This window comes from Euprymna scolopes, chromosome 32 (assembly GCF_053919585.1).
Source record: "Euprymna scolopes isolate OS-2025 chromosome 32, ASM5391958v1, whole genome shotgun sequence".
Classification (NCBI taxonomy): domain Eukaryota; kingdom Metazoa; phylum Mollusca; class Cephalopoda; order Sepiida; family Sepiolidae; genus Euprymna; species Euprymna scolopes.
In genome coordinates, this window is record NC_136513.1 from 11208348 (window position 1) to 11226851 (window position 18504).

The 18504-nt window shown below is 44.3% G+C and overlaps 1 pseudogene; it reads right to left on the reverse strand.

Moving 5' to 3' along the window:
- Nucleotides 1-543: 543 nt before the first annotated feature.
- Nucleotides 544-695, reverse strand: LOC145256594 (U2 spliceosomal RNA; annotated as a pseudogene).
- Nucleotides 696-18504: the final 17809 nt, after the last annotated feature.

The following is an 18504-nucleotide window of genomic DNA, read 5'->3' on the forward strand; positions in this document are numbered from 1 at the left end:
TTCATTTCCTGCAACTGAATTAATTTTTCATCGGGCACTGGCTTCCTAACTGGAGCCTTGTTTCCTTCAATAAATTATTTTTTCTATTTATGCTGTGCTTTATGTATACAATTTATCAGAATTAGCATTTCGAAGACGCGATATTTTAGGAGATGAATTAGCAGCACGTGGACCGATAAACAGTTTTAACTACGCCAACGAACGTAGAATCTAATCACTCAAACGGTTCCAATTAGAAGTTATCGTTTAATTCAACGAAAAAAAAAATACAAGTTCGAAAAATTAAAAAAAAACAAGGCCGATAGCCATTAGTCGCGTGCTCTCGTGTAATGAATGAATGCGCGAATGTAGGATTGACATGACATTCTTCAAGATAAACTAAAATGACCGAAAATGGGCTGAAACGACTTAAATAAAAAGTAAATGATTTAGAATGACTTTAATGAACTTAAGGATGAATTGAATGGCCTTAAACATTAATTGAATGCTTAAAAATAACTGGAATCCTTAAAAAAACAACGTGATGATCTGGAGAATGACTTGAATGGCTTTGAAACTGACTGGTTGTAAAGTGGGTGATCACTTTACATTAAATTAATAGATAAAAGTGATCCCCTTTATATCTCAATAAGTACAGCATTTAGTAAGAACAGATACTAAACTTTGATCTTGGCCAAAAGGCCAAGAAAAGCTATATTTATTTGCTTCCCCACCGAACAAATTTGGCACAAGGCCGATTTTTAATGTGAGGAATGAAGGGGAAATGGGGACCAACTTCCTGGGGAGTAGGGGAGCAGGATAGTGACAATTGGTATTAAGGGTTGCTCCTACATTGACCAAGGTCTTATATGTGGGGTTGCTCCCACATATGGTCTTTGCTTGCAATATCTGCCAGACAGATACTACACTTTGAGGTATGTATTTGCTCCCCCACTGAGCAAATTAGGCACAAGGCCGATTTTTAAAGTGAGAAGTGAAGGGGAAATGGGAACCAACTCCCAGGGGAGTAGGGTAGCTGGATAGTGACAATTGGTATGAAGGGTTGCCCCTACATTGACCAAGGTCTTGTATGTGGGATTGCTTCCACATATGGTCTTTGCTTGCAGTATCTGCCGGAACAGATACTACACGTTGAGATATTAAATTTTTATTCATGTTAAAAATACAGTCAAAATCAACGATGAACAAAAAAATTAGGCACATGGCCAACTCAAAAGGGGGGCATTGTGGGGTTCGTTTGTCATCCTTGTCACTCCAGAACTACACAAAGTCAAAAGTTTCTCCAAGCTAGTATCTTCTTTCACCATAATACCGCATTCACCCTTTCATATTGGGGGACGTCCTACTTAACTCCCAATTTTTAAAACATTTTTTATTGACGTGTAAAAACAAAAAAGATAACAATAAAATGGTACAATAATTCATTTGTGTCGAGGGCGGGGGAAGAAAAAACAAAAGGTGATTAGCAGGACCCTCCCAACCCCATCTAGTTGATATACTGCCCGTTCCACTAGGTTTGTAAAAGGAACCTCGCTTCTGCGGGTCAGTCTCTAGGTGGGGATGCCCTCTAGATGGGAGTGAATGGAGAAAAGAAAATTTTGTGGGTAAGGGATGGGGGTTAGTTTGCATTTCTTTATCTCCAAGATGGGTAAAATTTAGAGGAAGGGGATAAAACAAAAATTGCAGGTAAGAGGGGATGGGGATCTTGGAGGCTTCCTAATCGGGGAGGAATGGAACACACGCTCAGAGAGTTGAGAGGCTACTTGTTTAATTTTACTTTACAGAACTGCGCGTTCCACACCTAGGCGGGGAATACGTATTCAAATTTGGCTCCTCTTCGTGCACACAGACTTGCCACATGTATCACTCTTCTGTCAAATGCCGCGCAATGCAGCCTTCTTCTATCACATCTAATGTTCACCCGTAGTTGGTGTTTAAAGAAAGCGATCAGATCTTGATCAGAAAAAGACAACAACCCCGGCAACCTTTCAAACGCGACGTCCAAATCACCATTCTCGCCACGACCAGGATCGTAACGTATACCATTTGTCTTTCCCGGTCCCAAGGCGGCCTCACGTTGTCCACAACATTGGATACGGTAACTGGGCGAGGATGCTCAGGATCGATGCGAGCCGTCACCTCGCTGACATACGACCAGTACTGGCGGAGTTCGCGGCAATCGAAGAAAGCGTGATCAGTAGGTTCTACGGCCGTTGTCCCACAACGGGGACAATTAGGCGACTCCAAAAACCCGGAACTGCATTGTATGTTGTTGAGTGGAAATGCATTTCGGGCCAATCGTCAGGTCAGAGAGAACTCCGAATTGTTCAGATGACTCGCACCTGGCGCTCAGCTCCACGCGGAGCGGATCTCACTCTGCTGCCAACCCAAACGCGCGCATAGCGGGTCGTCGGCGCCCCCCTTCACTAGATCCCTTTGGAGTTCCCAGTAGCAGTCACAAGGTCACTGGACCTTTGTAGTCGTTTTAGCGCGACTCGGCACTCTTTCATGTAGGCAGATTCTCCCCGCGGCCTGCGACGGCTCTCGATGGAAGGGTCGAGAACGAGGTCAGGGAAGGCGGCAGTAACCACGGGGTGCCACGGTTGGTCATCTTGCATATAGTGGCTCAGGAAGGCCAGCCTCTCAGCATCTCGATGACACTTCAAGTCCGGCATTCCCAAGCCTCCCTCACACGGACGTTGAATACAGACCTATCTGCTCACCCAGTGTCTTCCTCTGTCCCAGAGGAGCGAGGACAAGAGTTCGACAAGAGCTTTTAGGTGTTGTGCAGGCAGGGGAAGTACGGCCAGTCGGTAAAGGATGAGAGGAAAGACGTAAGTGGCGCACGCCTCAGCTCTACCCTTTAAGGAAAGTTTCCTAGGAAGCCACGAATTGACTGCAGCCTCCACCTTTGACCGTACCTCCAACCAATTCTTGTCAACCACACGCCTAGGATCCGGACCGGGCCATCTGTCCAGCTGAAGGGCGCCGGGAGGTTTGTGTTGCCACTCCAGGCGCCCAACCGCAGTCCTACCGACTTGCCGCGGTTTATCTTGGCCCCGTGATTCTTTCGTACTGTGCGAGTGCCTCCGACACGACCTCAATGTCTCTGAAGCCCGACAAGAAGACCGTAACATCATCGGCGAACGCGGATACCTTCGCAGCTGACCCGCCAGGCAGAGCCATTCCGCTCAGGGCCGAATTTGCCTCCCCATGTCTCAGCTTGCGGAGCAGAGGCTCCAAAGCCAGGACATAAAGCGGACAACACTGACGAACCGACCGAGAGATAGCAAAGGGTTTCGAGCGCTTTCCGTTGACTTGCACGACAGCCATGGGCTGTCGATACATTACGGAGATCCACTTGCAAAAGTCCGGTTTAAAACCGGCGGCCTCTAAGACAGATGCCAAGAAACGATGGTCGACCCTATCGAAAGCTTTGGACTTATCTAAGTTGATCAGCGCGGCTTCCGTGTCGTCATCTATTACCCCCTCTAGGATCGTGCGGATCAGGTGCAAGTTGTTCTGAATCGATCTTCCCTTCACAGCGTAGTTCTGTTCCGGTTCAACCAACTCGTCGATAAAAACATGCAGCCGATACGACAGGACCTTGGCCAAAATCTTCAACTCTGTGTTTACAGAGTTATGGGCCTGTAGTCGTCTAACTCTTCCCCTCCATGCCCGTCACCTTTCTTCAGCAATGTGATCACTTGGTTACCTGCCCTGGGATGGATCCATGAGCAAACCAATGGTTTAACATATCCGTCAGAAGAGGCAGAAACATGGGGGACAGCCTCAAGTACAGTTCGTATGGCAGACTATCATGGCGATCTGTCCTGGCGATCTGTCACAGCTGACCTGCTTCAGCGCAGTAAAGACTTCCCGCTCCGTCACCCGGCCCTCGCAACTAGCCGCTCTAGCTGCCTTGAGGCAGAGAGAGTCGGACAAATAGTCGCTAAAATCAAGAACCGGAAGATCGGGCTGCTGCGTAAAACGCTCCTCGAAATGTGTCGAAACCCCTCCCAGATTTCCCGAGTCGATTCCAGGGTGCATCCATCCGGATGTCTGACTTTCGCAATGTATTTGTCCGAGCCACGCCTAGAAACCTCACGGCGCACGTCTGCATCAGAATTGATTGCTTCGTTGCCTATCTTTCTAAACCTAGCTCTAACTACTTGGTCTTCGTAACGCTCGCTAATCTCGGTAGAAGGTCCTGCTTAGCTAGTTCCTGACTAACCCTATCACCCTCCCCCGTAGCCTAGGCTAGTTTCTGCTTTAGCTGCTTCTTTGTCTTTGCCTTATCTAGTGCGAGGCGCTGGGCATACTTGACGGAGAAGCTTCTGATCTTGGCGTTGAGACCTAACAACCACTTACTCCCTTTTTAATCAATTCTCTTAACTGATCTCGGAAGTCTTGTATCTCCAGAAGGGAGGTGTTTAACTTCCAGTACCCCGCTAACTTAGGCCTATTTCCTAGCTTCAGCCGGGCCATAACTAATTTATGGTCCGTCTGGCCTAGCCAAGTGAACGTGGGACAGAATAGGAAGTCTACTTCGCCTAACCTAACTAACATCCTGTCCAAATAGGTATTTGGATAGGAGGAAAACCTATTGGTCCACGTCCACATTTCCCGCCCTGGATGCTCGACCCGAAACCTGTCGACCAGTCCGCGTCTAGCCATCAGATCAGCCAGGCTGGACTCGCACCTCTCCGACTCTCTAGCTCCACCTCCTAGCTTATCTATGTCGGGGTCTAAGATGGCATTCCAATCCCCCATTAGCACTACCCGCTTCCGACAATCTACAAACACGTCAAGATGACTGAAGAATGAGACCCTCTCACGAGCGGTGCTGGGCGCATGAACCGCAATCACCTGAAACACAGAATCTTTTACGGCAACATCTGCCACAACCAGCCTGCCCTCCGCATCCCTATGGACAACGTCGACCGTCGCGGAAAGGGTACGTTTTACTAATAAGGAGACTCCCTCCCCCGCGGGCTGTCATATGCTGAGAAAACCTCAAAGTCTCGGGCCAGCACCTGACAGTCCACAGGAGAAACGAAATGCGTCTCCTGAATCGCAGCCACATTCACTCCCAGGGATAAGAGGTCGTGCCGGAGGCGAGCCGCCCGGCCCGATGATCTCAAGCCCCTCGCATTTATTGATCCCGACCCGAAGGCCAAGAAAAGCTTAAAAAGCTGAGAACACCATGTATTAACAACAGACCTTTGATCTTAACCAAAAAGGCCAGGCACAAAAGTGTTACGGACAGATCGACCGACCGACCGACCGACCGACCGACCGACCGAGTGACTTATAGAGTCGCTTGCACGCGACTAAAATTTTAATAAAGCTGTTAATCGATATTCGACAAATAATTGTTTTCTTTCTTTTTTCTTTCTAACAATAAGACATTTAGTCAGTAAAATGAATACGCATTATATACGTTTGAAGCCAAAACAACGCATTATTACAAAATAAACTAACATTTATTTTGTTTGAAATTTATATTGAAATTCATAAATATATTTCGAAGGAAACCAAACGCACCGTTCCAAGATTTAAAAAGAACTACCGTATAAACAACAAACGGATTATATTTGCTTATTCTCTGCCCCAGCAAGAACAAGGCAAAAAAAAAAAGAAGACATATTGAAGATGAAGGTTTCCTCGAAATATATTTATGGATTTCAATATAAATTTCAAACAAAATAAATGTCTGTTTATTTTGCATTGTTTGCATTGCATTGTTTTGGCTTCAAACGTATATAGTACTATTCATTTTATTCAAATTCAACCAGCGCTTCTAAGGAAAAAAATCTTACCGTGAATTCCGCGAGACCAAACGCACCGTTCCGAGATTTAAAAACTACTTCATAAAAAGCAAGCAGACTTATACTTGCTTATTCTCTGCCGCAGCAAGAACATGGCAAAGAAAGACAGACTGAAGAAGTAGGTTTCCTCGAAATATATTTATGGATGTCAATATAAATTTCAAACAAAATAAATGTACGTTTATTTTGTAATAGTGCGCTGTTTTGACTTCAAATGTATATAATACGTATTCATATTTTTAAAATTACACTAGCGTCTCTAAGGAACAAAAACCTTAAGGTCAGTGTTTAGAGAAGAAATTAAAGTGAAACAAATTGTTTCATAATCCATTTCTACGACTATGACCGATGACATACATGTTATTCGCGTGTTATTTTGTGACCCGATTAAGAACGCGTTCAAATTATGACAATCCGTCCGGTGTACGGCATTATAAAATACTAGCGGAGAGCCCGGCATTGACCAGTCGCTTAAAAAGACTTAAATATGAGATTTTGATTAATGCGTGTTTCGTATTTATTATTAAATGTTAGTGGACCCAATATATGGTAATGGTTTTTAAAAACGACTCGTGCGCCACCACCGAGACTCGAAACAAAAACGTATAGCTTATAATGTAGTTTTATCTCCGAATTAAATGATTGTACTATGAAAGCATGTTTAACCCATAGCTAAAAATTAAAGCATACACCAATAACTATTACGTCACGCATGGATATTCGTAATGCCATCGTTCGACCTTCACCTGTAAAATTTCCTTTTTTTATTTTCACACTTTGGCACAGATTTTTCCGAGCTAAAACAGAAGTTTCGCATGGGGTCGAATAACCTACATAGGAAGTTTCATGGCAGTAGACGAAAAGCTGACAGAAAGGTATCAAAATCATTAAAACAAAAATATATACGCAAATATATATATATATACATATATATATATATATATATATAAAGAGTTTTGTTTATCAAAAGCTTTTTACACATTATTAGTAAGTATAAATCATGTAGAACATCTACATAAATATAATTTTACATAATATTAAACTAAAGATGATCATCTCAAAAGAAAACCGAAAAACCTAATAAGGAATTTATTAAATATACTAGCATGGGTACCCGGCGTTGCCTGGGTTCACATGAAGTTCCGTCTGAAACACGCCTGCTATACTAATAATTTTCATCATGGGTAACATGGATACCCCCACAACAATTTCAAAAATAAAAGAACGGATAAAAACATGTAAATGTAATCGCCCCCAAAAAGAAGTATCTGATACCCTCTCTACCAGATATTTCGGCAGAAGGGATCACTGTCCTAAGAAAACTCACGATTTTGTGAACCTAAAAAAATAACGTTTATAAACATTAATGCGTGCGTTTATTTTTAATTTTGGTAAATGTGCAGTTAAGCGGCGTAAATTATTTACCAGACAAAAACAAAAATTATAAAAACTATTTATTTTTATATAAAACGCATTGTTAGACCCAAATGTTGAAATAAAACCAGAAAAAATTTTCATTTTTATTATTTTTTCATAATTTATATTTTTTATTCGAGGCCTCTATATTGATTTTAAGATTTTGCCTTTTTAATGTTTGGTAGATTGCTCTTTTAAGCTCTTTCATTAACTGTTTTTAGCCGCCATCTTTTTTTTTTGTCATAAAAGAGCGTAAAAAAGGCCAAATTTGGCCTTAAAATGCCAATCTGTCAACCTAAAATAAGGCCAAATGTTATACGTGTAAGGCGTACACATTTAATCTAATAAAAGAATGATAAAAACATCATAAAATTATTTTTTTGTTTTGTTTTTATACTTTAAATCTAATAATGTTTTCTATAAGAATAGAAATGAATAGGTTTTATAATTTCTTTGTCTGTCAAATAATTTACGCCAAACATTTCCCTATCTACACGGAATAATTTTTCCAGCTAAAAACTTAATCAAATTACCAAATGATTTTATGTGGCGAACATTTGTTTTTTATGCATACCATCTAGTGGCAAATAACTCTAAAAATGTTTTTTTTAAAGAAGGTCGCTATTTGAAATAATAATTCCAAATAAATTAAATATATTATCAATATAATTGCTGTTTAAAGTTTAATCAATTACTATTTTAAATAGAATACTTAAAACAATTCTCTCGATAAAAACATTTACTAAAATACCGATATTTAGTAAAATCGATTTTTCTTAATGTCATATGCAAATAAGGTGATCTCTTAATTGAATATTTTTGCAAGAATCATACTATATATAGAAATAAATGAGAGAGTAAAACAAGGAAGCTTTTGTATATATTAATCAAATTGTGAACAAACAAACAAACAAACAGACAGGAATACGAATTTATATATTTAGATTTTATAAAGAATGTACAAATTAGAAAGGTATTTTGCAAATAAATACACATCTACGATCCGTATATAACAATTTGCCCTTTTTTTCTTAAAATAGATAAAAAAAGGAAAATCTTTTTTCCGTTGTTCTTGGTCTTCGGGATGGGTGGTAAAACTCTTGTCCTCGCTCCTATGGGACTGGGACACTGTGTGAGCAGACAGGTCTGTATTCAATGTTCGTGTGAGAGAAGCTTGGGTATGCCGGACATGAAACCTCACCGAGACGCGGAGAGGTTGCCCTTCCTGAGCCACTATATGCAAGATGATCAACCGTGGCACCCAGTGGTTACTGCCTCCTGTCCCGACATCGTTCTCGACCCCTCTACCGAAAGCCGTCACATCCCGCGGAGAGAATCTGCGTTCCTAAAAGGGTGCCAAGCCTCGCTAAAACGACTACCATAGTCCAGTAACATTGTGACTACTGCCCGTAGGGAACTCCACACGGATCTAGTGAGGGGGGCCGCCGATGACCCACTATGCGCACGTTTGTGTTGTCAGCAGAGTGTAATCTGCTCTGCCAGGTTCGGGGCATCTGAACAATTCGGAGTTCCATCTGACCTGACGAACGGCCCGAAATGCACTTCCACTCAACAACATACAATGCAGTTCCGGGTGTTTTGGAGTCTCCTGCTTGTCCCCGTTGCGGAAAAACGGCCGTAGAACCGACTTAACACGCTTTCTTCGATTGCCGCGAACTCTCCTGGTACTGTTCGTATGTCAGCGAGGTGACGGCTCGCATCGATCCCGAACATCTTCGTCGTATTGCCGTATCCAATGTCGTTCAAAACCTGAGGCCGCTGTGGGGCCGGGAAAGAAAAATGGTATACATAACGATCCTGACCGTGGCGAATATGGTAATTTTGATGTCGAGTCTGCAAAGTGGCCGGGGTAGTATTCTTTTTCTGATCAGGATCAGCACCCAATTGCATGGTGCATGTTAATTTTCCCTGAATAAGATTTAATATCTAAAAATGTAGTATCTGTTCTGATACATATATCGCGCAAGGCAGGGTTGTTCTGGCGGTACATTCCCGTGCCCAGAACATTCTGACAAGCTTTTCGTTTGGGTAGCGTTCTGTAAGCATACCCCCACTTTGTCTTTTTCCGTTCTCCCCCCTCGCGGGGGATCCGAGCTGATAATTTACGACCTTCCGGCGAGAGAGGGTCGGAACACTTTCTCTCTTCCCTCCACTAAATTCCCACTTCCTCTCTCAGTTCTATCTCCTCTCTTGCCATCTTTTGCGCCACTTCTTTGTGGCGCCAAAGTCGGCTCTCCACTTTGGACGCCGTCTCCATGTCAGACAAAACAACCTGAGGCCGCTGTGGGGCCGGGAAAGAAAAATGGTATACATTACGATCCTGACCGTGACGAATATGGTGATTTTGATGTCGAGTCTGGAAAGTGGCCGGGGTAGTTGTCTTTTTCTGATCAGGATCAGGTCACTTTCTTTAAACACCAGCTACGGATGAAGGTCAGATGTGATAGGAGAAGTGGAAAGCGCAGTTCTGTCAAGTGTAACATTATCTTGAGCCTCGTAGCTAGCTGAGTGAGTGCACCATCCCTCCTACATGCAATTTTTTTCCTTTAACCTCTCCCTTTAAATTTCACTCATCTTGGAGAAAAAAAATCAATAGCTAGCCCCTTCCCCATCTCTTACCCTCCCCCAATGTCTTTTTTCCATTTCATCCCATCCAAAGAGCATCGCGACTTAAGACTGGCCCGCAGGAGCTAAGGTTCTATTACAAACTGAAGTGGAACGGGCGGTCTATCAACTAAATGGGATTGAAAGGGACCTACAAACCACCGCTTGTACTTTTTTCTTCCCCCACCATCGACACAAATGAATTATTGTATTACTGTTTTTGTTATCTTTTTTTTTGCTTTTACACGCTAATAAAACTGTTATAAAAATTGGGTGCTAAGTAGGACCTCCCCAAGTTCGAAAGAGCTAATACGGTACTATGGTGGAAGAAGATACTAGCGAAGGAAAACATCCGTTTAGTTCTAAGGTGGCAAGTATGACCAGCGACCCACCTCCCCCTTTTTGAGTTGGCCCTGTGCCTAAGTTTTTTGTTCATGTTAATTTTCCCTGAATAAGATTTAATATCTAAAAATGTAGTATCTGTTCTGATACATATATCGCGCAAGGCAGGGTTGTTCTGGCGGTACATTCCCGTGCCCAGAACATTCTGACAAGCTTTTCGTTTGGGTAGCGTTCTGTAAGCATACCCCCACTTTGTCTTTTTCCGTTCTCCCCCCTCGCGGGGAATCCGAGCTGATAATTTACGACCTTCCGGCGAGAGAGGGTCGGAACACTTTCTCTCTTCCCTCCACTAACTTCCCACTTCCTCTCTCAGTTCTATCTCCTCTCTTGCCATCTTTTGCGCCACTTCTTTGTGGCGCCAAAGTCGGCTCTCCACTTTGGACGCCGTCTCCGTGTCAGACAAAACAGTGATATTTTTCAGATTTTTACCATACACCTTGACTGACCACAGATACAGGAAGAGAGAAAAAAGAAACAAATCCCAGCAAGGAAATTATAACTCCCCCAAATGACGACTCCCCAAATGGGGAGCAACACTTAAAACAAAAAGGGGCCTACCGCCCGGAAAACATGAAAGCAGGGGCAGCAGCCCCAAAGGACTGTGCTGGGGAGATGCCCCCCGAGAGGGAAGCTTCCACAAAGATGGAGAAAATTGCCAAACTGAGGAGGCACACCAAGGAACTCCTCCAAACCAAGGGTCAACAACCTCAAAGGACATTACCGAAGGCAGCCCCCCTCCAAAAAAAGAGGTATACCGCCCAGAAATGAACGCTGGCAAAGAAGTAGCCGCCTTAAGAGACATGATGAAGAGGGATACTCCCCCAAATGAAAGCTACCCAAATAATGGAGCAGTACTGGATACAACCAAGAAAAGCACGGGAAAATCAACTCCTAAAGGGAATTCCGTCGGACAAAATACCTCCAAGACATCGGGACGCAAGACACCTCCAAGACAACCCCCCCAAAAGAGCCTATGCTCAACACATCAGAGGGATCCGCATGAGGTAAAACCGCCGAAAAAGAATCTCCCCACAGAAGTATAGGGACTTGTACCTCACCAGATATATGGAATAAATTGAGGGGAACGTCCTCAAACATATACCTGAGGACTGGGAGGCGATGGAAGACAAGGTCATGTCCTTCGGCACTTTGGGCATCAGGGAAAATCAAGTGGATAAAAAAGAAGCAATAGCAGAGCTCCTCCAGCAACTTAATATACCTTCCAAGTCTATACACCAGAGGAGCTTTGCGATGTAGGATATACTGCTCCCCAGCAAGGATAAAACAGATAAGTTCTAACGTACAGAGCTGAAATGCACAGGAGTGATGCTAATGCAAGAGTATCGGGGTGGGAGAAGAACCCGGGTGCAAATATTTAATGCTGCCGCTGACCTACACACATAACTGCTGTGGAACAGATGGACCCGGCGCGCTCCAAAAAACGGTGTCCACCTGGGAAGCTATCCCGTAGCAATGCGCGTCAAAAAGAGGGCTTTGTTGGCATACCGTCAAAAATATCCTTCAAGGAAGCCAACATGACGGTGGTGGTCGACGCCTACACTGCTGGTTCTGTATGCATGGGGCGACCTAGCAAAGAACTGCCCGATAAAAGCAGTTCCAAGCCTACCCGCACCACAAGTAAACACGGTTCCAGCGGCGGATGTGTCGACAGCTACTGAAACTAAGAAATAAACCAAGGATCAGTGGAGTATGGTTGTGGGGCGTAAACATCTATCTCCACATCAACCTCGCCACCTACTATACAGCAGCAGCGGTAACAACATCAGCAGCAGCAAGAGCAGCAGCAGATGAAGCAGTGACAGGAATAGTAGTAGCCGCAACAGCAGCAACAACAGCCATAGCAGCAGATGAAGCAGCAGCTGAAGCCGCCGCAGCCAAAGCAGCAGCAGCCGAAGCCGCGGAAACATCTGCAACAACAATTGCTGCAGCAGCAAAAACAGCAGCATTCAGAGCTGTCGAAACAGCAACAACAACAGCAACAGTCAAAGCAGCAGCAGCAACAACAACAATCGCCGCAGTAGCCATAGCTGCAGCAACATCAACAACATAAGCGGCAACTAGAGGAGGAGCAACGTCCAACAGTCCTTATCTCAATTGAGACGGGGACCAAGCGGAGAAAAGACTGCTCCTCTGAGGATGAATTTGCCAGCGAGAGGAAGAAGAACTTCACCTCACCACTTCCTGGTTAATTCAAAATAAAGAAAAAGAATAGAATGAAAGGGAAGATAAGGTGGCCCCGAACTCCAGTGAGCATACACTACCCCAAACAAAAACACAACCTACTTCACCCCTAAATCACACACCGCACCAACAACAGACACCGCACCAACACCAGACACTGAAGTAACACCAGACACCACACCAGCACCAACACCAGACACCACATAAAACCTGTCCCCACACAAATGCAAACTGATCCACCACCCCAGAAAGGAAAGAATGAACGCGGGAGGGGGGACCCTTCAGCTTCTCCCACTCCCGGACTTACCCAATCAGCTACCCCCCCCCCTATTGAAATGAGGGAGAAACTGTGTTTCATAGACCTCCTTTCTGTCTAGCAACGGATGTACATCAACGGCAGAGAAAAAATCTAAAACCTTTGCTGAACTGCCAACAGATAGGGGGATGGACGTTAATGTCCCCTCTAATTTCCCGGATGCCCCACTGCTAACAACTTTCTTCAGGATACCAGAGGCCTGTAAGAAAAACTTGTGGACAATGCTGGAGGCCACTGAAGCGGCTGTTCCGGGAATTGAACTCATTAGGAAAAATGACCGTTCCCCGGACAAAGTGGCAAAACTATGCAAAAGAATGGCCCCAATGTCCCGTCATTCTATAGGGCGCTTAATTTGACGTTTCCCTTAGACGTCGCCGACATTATGACAGAAGGTTAGGACATAAAACACCTGACAACCTTGAGCCTTGCATACAACGTCGGCGTCCTTTCCCCGTCTGATTTCGGAGCTGAATGTGGCACGACGTGTTGTCCCTGGGAGTTGATGTGGCTCGATTTAGGAGACGCATTGCATTTCTTCTGTGGAGTGTCAGATGCTGGCCCGAGATTTTGAGGTTTTCTCATCATATGGAAGCCCGCCTGGGAAGGGAGTCTCCTTACTGGTTAAACGTGTCTGCGGCAGCCGACGTTGTTCATAGGAATGATGGTGCCGTAAAAATTATGTGTTTCGGGTGATCGCGGTTCATGCGCCCAGCACCGCCCGTGAGAGTGTCTCATTTTTCAGTCAGAAGCGGGTAGTGCTAATGGTGAACTGGAACGCCATCTTAGACCCTGAGATAGACAAGGTAGTAGGCAAAGCTAAAGGGTCGGAGAGGTGGGAGTCCAGCCTGGCTGATCTGATGGCTAGATGCAGTGTGCTTGACAGGTTTCGGGTCAAGCATTCGGGGCTGAGGATGTGGACGTGGACCAATAGCTTTTCCTCTTATCCAAATACTTATTTGGACAGGATGTTAGTAAGGAAAGGCGAAGCAGATTCCTATCCTGTCCCAGCTTCATTTGGCTAGGCCAGGCGAACTATAAACTAGTATAGACACGGGTGAAGCTAGGAAATAGGCCAAAGTTAGCGGGGGATTGAGAGATAAACACCTCCCTTTTTGAGATACAATACTTTCGATATAAGTTAAGAGAATTAATTAAAAAGGCATTAGTGCGGACGGTTCCTGGGAATAGGTGGTGGTTAGCTCTCAAAGCCAAGATTAGAAGCTTCTCCGTCAAGTATGCCAAGCGCCTCACAAAACGAAGAAGTAGCTTGGGCGAAAACTAGCCCGGGCTACGAGGAGGGTGATAGGATTAGCCAGTAACTAACTAAGCAGGACCTCCTACACGAGACTAGCGTGTGTTACGAAGTCAAAAAGTTAGAGTTAAGCTTAGAAAAATAGGGAACAAAGCAGTCAATTCTGATGCGGACGTGCGTCGTGAGGTTTCTAGGCGTGGCTCAGATGAATATATTGGCAAAGTAAAACATCAGGATGGACGCACCTTGGAATCGACTCTGTAAATCTGCGAGGGTTTTCGACAACGTTTCGAGGAGTGTTTTACGCAGCAGCGCGATATTCCGATCTGAGTTTAGCGACTATTTGGCCGACTCTCCCCAATTTGAGGCAGCTAGAGCGATAAGTTGCGAGGGCCGGGTGACGGAGCGGGAGGTATTTACAGCGCTTAAGCAGGTAAGCTGTGACGTATCGCCGGGACTCAATGGTCTGCCAAATGAACTGTATTTCAAGCTTTCGCCTCTTCTGATGGGTGTGTTCAACTATTGGTTTTCTCAGGGATTCTTCACAGGGCCAAGTCACCAAGGGAGTGATCACATTACTGAGAAAAGGTGACGGGCATGGCGGGGAGGAGATGGACACTTACAGGTCCATAACTCTGCTAAACACAGAGTTGAAGAATTTGGCCAAGGTTCTGCCGAATCGGCTACAGCTTGTTATTGGCGAGTTTCTTGAACCGGAAAAGAATTCTGTTGTGAAGGGCAGACGATTCAGAACAACTTGCATCTGATACGTACGATCCTATAGGAAGGTATAGATGACGACAGGGAAGCCGTGCTGATCAATTATGGCCGGTCCAAAGCGTTCGATAGGTTCTACCATCGTTTCCTAGCATCTGTCTTAGAGGTCTCCGGTTTTAAATCTGACTTCTGCGAGTAGATCTCCGTGATGTATCGACAGGCCACGGCTGTCAAGCAAGTCAACGGAAAGTGCTCGAACCCCTTTGTTATTTCTCGGTCGGTTCGTCAGTGTTGTCCGCTGTCGCCCCTGCTCTATGTCCTGGCGTTGGAGTCTTTGTTCCGCAAGCTGAGACGCGGGGAGGCTAATCCGGCTATGCACGGTATTACTATATCTGGTGGCTTAGCCGCCAAGTTATCCGCGTTCACCGAAGACGTCACTGTCTTTGTGGCGAGCTTCCGAGACGTCGAGATCGTGTCAGAGGCGCTCGCTTGAAACGAAAGAATAACAGGAGCCAAGATAAACTGCAGCAAGTCGGTAGGACTACGGTTGGGCACCTGAATTGGCAACACACACATCCCGTCGCCTTTCAGCTGGACGGATAGCCCGGTTCGGATCCTCGGCGTATGGTCCGGACCGGAACTCCAGCTCGACAAAAATTGGTTAGAGATACGACCCAAAGAGCAGGCTGCGGTCATCTCGTGGTTTCCCTAAAATCTTTCCTTGAAGGGTTGATCTGAGGCGTGGGCACGTAGTCTTTCCTCTCATCCTTTACCAACTGGCCATACTTAACATGCCTGCACAACACCTAAAAGCTCTCGTCGAATTCTTTACCTCGTTCCTTTGGGACAGATGGAGGCCACTGGCTGAGCAGACAAGTCTGTATTCAACGTCCGTGTGAGGGAGGCTTGGGAGTGCCATGGAGACGCTGAGAGGCTGGCCTTTCTGAGCCACTATATGCAAGATAATTAACCGTGGCACCCCGCGTTTACTGCTGCCTTTCTTGGACCTCGTTCTCGACCCCTCTATAGAGAACCGTCGCAGGCCGCGGTAAGAGTCAGCCTTTTTAACAGAGTGCGTTTGTGTTGGCAGCAGAGTGAGATCCACTCCGCATGGAGTTGGACGCCAGGTTCGAGTCATCTGAACAATTGGGAATTCTCGCTGACCTGGCGATTAGCCCGAAATGCACTTCCACTCAACAACATACAATGCAGTTCCGGGTTTTTGGAGTCGCCTGCTTGTCCCCGTTGCGGAACAACGGCCGTAGAAACGACATATCACGCTTTCTTCGATTGTTGCGAACTCTATCGGTACTGGTTGTATGTCAGCGAGGTGATGGCTCGGATCGATCCCGAGCATCCTCGCCTGATTACCGTATCCAATATCGTTGACAAGGTGAGGTTACCGTGGGAACGGGAAAGACAAATGGTATACATTACGATCCTGGCCGGGGCGAGAATGGTGATTTTGACGTGGCGTCTGCAAGGTAGCCGGGGGGGTTGTCTTTTTCTGATCAATATGTGATCGCTTTCTTTAAACACTATCTACGGGCGAAGATCAGATGTGATAGAAGAAGGCTGCATCGCGCGGCATTTGACAGAAGATGGATACATGTAGCAAGTCTGTGTGCACAAAAAGGAGCCCAATTTGAATACGTGTTACCCGCATAGGTGTGGAACACGCAGTTCCGTTAAGTATAACTTTATCTTAAGCCTCTTAGCTAGCCGAGTGAAAGCTCCATCCCTCCCTGACTAGACATCGCCAAGATCCCCCCCCCCCTAACTGATTTTTTCTCTTCACCTCTCTCTCTAAATTTTGTCAATCTTGGAGAGAAAGAAATCAATAACAGACCTTCCATCCGTCAGCCACAAAATTTTCTTTTCTCCATTTCCTCCCATCTTGAGTGCATCTCCACTTAGAAACTGTCCCGCAAGACCTGAGGTTACTTTACAAATCTAAGTGAAACGGGCATGTCTATCAACTAGACGGGGTTTGGAATGTCTTAATAACCACTGCTTGTTTTTTTTTCTTCCCCCACCCTCAACACAAATGAATTATTGTATTATTGTCGTTTTTTGTGTTTACACGCTAATAAAAAATGCTTTAAAAATTGATTGCTAAGTAGGGCTTCCTAATCCTAGCCCGATTACCATATCCAATGTCGTTGACAACGTGAGGCCGTTGTGGGGCCGGGAAAGACAAATGGCCTACAGTACGAAAGGCCGAATACGGTATTATGGTGGAAGAAGATTCTTGCTAAGAGAAATTTTATTTAGTTCCAGAGTTACAAGGATGACCAACGCCCCCCATTTTCCCCCGTTTTTGAGTGTGCCTTGTGCCTAAGTTTTTTGTTCATGTTAAAAGATTTAATCCCTCAAAGTGTAGTCACTTAATGTAATTTGTTTCGGTTCAAATGAAGGAAAAGCTTCTACACTGATACAATTATTGTATTTATTTGCTTCCCCACCAAAGCAAATTAGGTACAAGGCCGTTTTTAATGTGGGGTAAAATTCAGCTCCCCTAAAAGTAGGCAGAAAGGGGCCACTCTGGTTCCCAAAAATAATAATTGTCTCAGTATAGAGGGGTTCCCTTCCATTGACTGGTACAAATTACCTAAAGTGCAGCATCTGCAGAACAGATACTACACTTTGATCCCGACCCGATGGCCAAGAACAAACACTGAGACAATTATTATTTTTAGTCCCAACCAGAGTGCCCCTTTTGCCTTCTTTTCGGGGAGCTTGTTTTACCCCACATTAAAAAACGACCTTGTGTCACATTTTGCTTTCGTGGGAAAGCAAACAAATACTCATAGAAAAAAAGGCTTTAATGTTAATATAAATACACATAAAAATCCCTAATTTATATGAGTATGCCGAAATATAATACAGTTAAAGTAAGGAAACACGAAAATCAGATATAAGCACTACAAATGTTTATAATATATTAAATAATTTTTGAAAAGTCATATATAATCTAGAACGTTGAAATCCTACCGTCCTTAATAGGATAAAAAGTTTAAAACGATAATAGCTCTACTAATCACACGCAACAGGACACATGTGTCCTTGAACACTTTTATAGTCTTGTTAAGAATATTATGTTTAGATTTGAATGTATAAGGATGAGAAAAGTGACATTATGATTATGTTAGATTTGGTTTATTATTTGGTCAGTCTGTGCAACATTAGTAAAACAATGCTACTGTGAAACCGGATGGTGTAATAGTTTACAGCTATTATTGTAAATTAAGTTTGGAGCTTGTAAAAGATCCCTGGTGCTACCAGATCTGGCTGACTGAAGGTATTGCCTTCCCGAAACGAAATGAATCTAACATTGATGCGTTTTTGTTTTTCTACTTCCATGTACAAACCTGAATTATGTTCTGCAAAACGAAAAACACAAACAATAGCCCACTTTTTCCTCCCTTTTTTTTTCTTCCCTTCTCTCTTTCTCTTTCTATCTCCTCAACTTCCTTACTGGTTTTCTAACTTAAAATGTATCAAACATTAATACGGTAACAACTTTCCCTCTCCCCCATTGCAAAACAACTCATGTTCCTCAGGGCATGGAACAAAAACGATAAACCCAACTATAAAATCGCAATTGAAATTACTAAGAGCTTAAAAAAAGCTACAAAACAACTGAATTAAATATGAATACTGTTTTCAAAACCACTGGATTCTGCACTAAATAAACTGAAAAGGGTTGATATGCAGTTAAACATAACAACCAAACCATTTAT